The sequence below is a fragment of the Hyla sarda genome, chromosome 2 (assembly GCF_029499605.1).
Source record: "Hyla sarda isolate aHylSar1 chromosome 2, aHylSar1.hap1, whole genome shotgun sequence".
NCBI lineage: Eukaryota > Metazoa > Chordata > Amphibia > Anura > Hylidae > Hyla > Hyla sarda.
Genome location: NC_079190.1, coordinates 408,762,709 through 408,766,097, shown reverse-complemented (window position 1 = coordinate 408,766,097; position 3,389 = coordinate 408,762,709).

The window sequence follows — 3,389 nt, the reverse complement described above, 5'->3', positions numbered from 1 at the left end:
TGGGTAAAGTGACTGATGTCATTACAAAGTAGAATTGGTGGAGAAAAAATAAGCCCTCATATGGATTATTAGGTGCAAAATTGAAAGGGTTATTCTTTTTAAAAGGTAAGGAGGAAAAAAACGGAAGTGCAAAAACTGAAAAACGCTTGGTCCTTCTTTCTAATATGCTTCATACAAAAATTGTATTTCCTTTTTTTAGACATCAAGGCTTATAAAAAAAAAAAAAAATAAACACCATCCAAAATGCAATCCTGTCCAGCTGCAGCATCATCTTTGTGCCAGCTGAAGAACAATCATGGACAAAGTCCAGTGAGTGAGGACGGAACCAGCACTCTTCTGTGCTTATTTCTGTCCTATCAGACTGCAACATGAAAACAGAGAGGAAGAAGGGGGTTGCAGAGCAGCCTGCAGTGATTGGATGAAGAGACCCAGCACAACACAGCAGACTCAGGGAGGAAGAGGAGTCATGCAGAGTAAGGGACACACACCCTCCAAAGCACAGAATGAAAGACCAAGTGAGCAACAGAAAGAAGTTATTTGTGATAGAAATATAGGTGATATACACATACAAATTATATGTAGTGTTGCTCGCGAATATTCGCAATTCGAATTTTATTCGCGAATATCGCATATTCGCGAATTCGCGAATATTCGCGAATATAGCGCTATATATTCGTAATTACGAATATTCGTTTTTTTTTTTTTTTGTTTTTTTTTACAGTACACATCAAAGTGATCATCCCTCTCTACTTCCAGCTTATGTGGTGTAAGAAGGCTCTAATACTACTGTGTGAGACTGGTGCGCGAACTTTCACATATGCCAAAATATGCATATGCTAATTTTCGCATGTGCGAATTTTCGCTTATGCTATTTTTTTTATATGCAAATTTTCGCATATGTTAATTTTCGCACACGCGAATATTCGCATATGCGAAAATAAAACGAGAATATTACGAATATGCGAATATTCGCGAATATGACGAATATTCGTCCATATATTCGCTAATATTCGCGAATTCGAATATGGCCTATGCCGCTCAACACTAATTATATGTACATCATCAGGATTAGGTACTTAGTAACATGTATCTTTTTCATTTTTTTTTTTTTTTTTTGTATGCAATACGACAGATACTCTTTAACCCCTTAAGGACCAATGACGTACCGGTACGTCATTGGTCCTGCTCTTCTGATATAACGCGGGGTTACACAGTAACCCCGCATCATATCATGGCGGGCCCGGCGTCATAGTGAAGCCGGGACCCGCCTCTAATAGCGCGCAGCGCCGATCGCGGCGCCGCGCGCTATTAACCCTTTAGCCGCGCGCTCAAAGCTGAGCCGCGCGGCTAAAAGTGAAAGTGAAAGTTCCCGGCTAGCTCAGTCGGGCTGTTTGGGATAGCTGCGGCTAATCGCGGCATCCCGAACAGCTGACAGGACAGCGGGAGGGCCCCTTCCTGCCTCCTCGCTGTCCGATCGCTGAATGACTGCTCAGTGCCTGAGATCCAGGCATGAGCAGTCATGCGGCAGAATCGTTGAACACTGGTTTCTTATGAGAAACCAGTGATCAACATAGAAGATCAGTGTGTGCAGTGTTATAGGTCCCTATGGGACCTATAACACTGCAAAAAAAAAGTGAACAAAAAAAGTGAATAAAGATCATTTAACTCCTCCCCTATTAAAAGTTTGAATCACCCCCCTTTTCCAATAAAAAAAAAAACACAGTGTAAATAAAAATAAAAATAAACATATGTGGTATCACCGCGTGCGGAAATGTCCGAATTATAAAAATATATCATTAATTAAAAAGTGATCAATAAGTCCTATCAATGCAAAAATGGTACCGTTAAAAACTTCAGATCACGGCGCAAAAAATGAGCCCTCATACCGCCCCATACACGGAAAAATAAAAAAGTTATAGGGGTCAGAAGATGACAATTTTAAACGTATTAATTTTCCTGCATGTAGTTATGATTTTTTCCAAAAGTCCGACAAAATCAAACCTATATAAGTAGGGTATCATTTTAATCGTATGGACCTACAGAATACATATCAGGTGTCATTTTTACCGAAAAATGTACTACGTAGAAACGGAAGCCCCTAAAATTTACAAAACAGCGTTTTTTTTTTCAATTTTGTCGCACAATGATTTCTTTTCCCGCTTCACCATAGATTTTTGGGCAAAATGACTGATGTCATTACAAAGTAGAATTGGTGGCGCAAAAAATAAGCCATCATATGGATTTTTAGGTGTAAATTTGAAAGAGTTATGATTTTTTAAAGGCAAGGAGCAAAAAACGAAAATGCAAAAACGGAAAAACCTCCGGTCCTTAAGGGGTTAAAGCATAAACTATGCCTAGTCATTGTCACCCAAAGCTGCTGCACCATATACATGCACTACTGTAAGGATGCTTCTTCTTCTGGATATAGGCATAGCAGCTCAGTCTTGGTAAGATGTATTCACACATTGCAGTGATTTATGCCCTCTACTCTAACCTAAGATCATAAAGTTTAACATTTGAACTTGAATTTCTTGAACTCAAGAATTTCTAATTTCTAATTTCTTTATGAAACATTAATAAATAAACCTAAATATGTCTAAATTTAGAATCTTGTTATTCACAGAATGCAGAAAACATTTTACATCTACATTCTGCATGATGTGAAAACTAGGTCTCATCACACCACAGAAGGGGTTAAACATCAGAGGTCACAGGGTTCCCTTTAGGTAGCTTCCTAGGCAGGGTTCCCACGTTTCTGGTGTATTCTTTTATATTACATAGTGGGGGACATGTATCATTATTTGTGTATGGTAGAAGCAGTTTACCCCTTTTCCCGAATTCAAAATTATGCGCAGTAGCGCTAAATTTATCAATCAAGCGCAATGAGTTTCCTAAATTGCGGCCAAATATAGTAATCTCCTCAATTCACTCTTATGTCCAAGATGGCTTATATTTGCGCAAAAAAAAAACAGCTCTTGCGGCCAAAGTACACTGTTAATAAATCCATGCGTACTATATATGGCACTCCAATGCACCCCGATTCGGTCACATCTGGATGACATGCTCTACCAAAACGAGCGCAAAAAAATGCACGAAAAAAAGGGCTTGCGCAAAATTTTTCCAAAAAAAATACACACAAAACAGGGGTAAAATCTGTGATACATGTCCCCCATTGAGCAGATATGATACACATGAATGAATAAATGGGCATATATTACTGTCTGTGATCGGTGATATTTTGTGTGTTTTCCCATTTTACGTTAATCTGTGTGTGAAAATAGGCATAAGTATTGGCAGCCTCAATGTATACAAGCACTGACCTGAGGCTATGCAAACACAATGTGAGAGTAAGATGACGTCTCAGTCAGCTGCTCTGGTCTGTGAGCCAA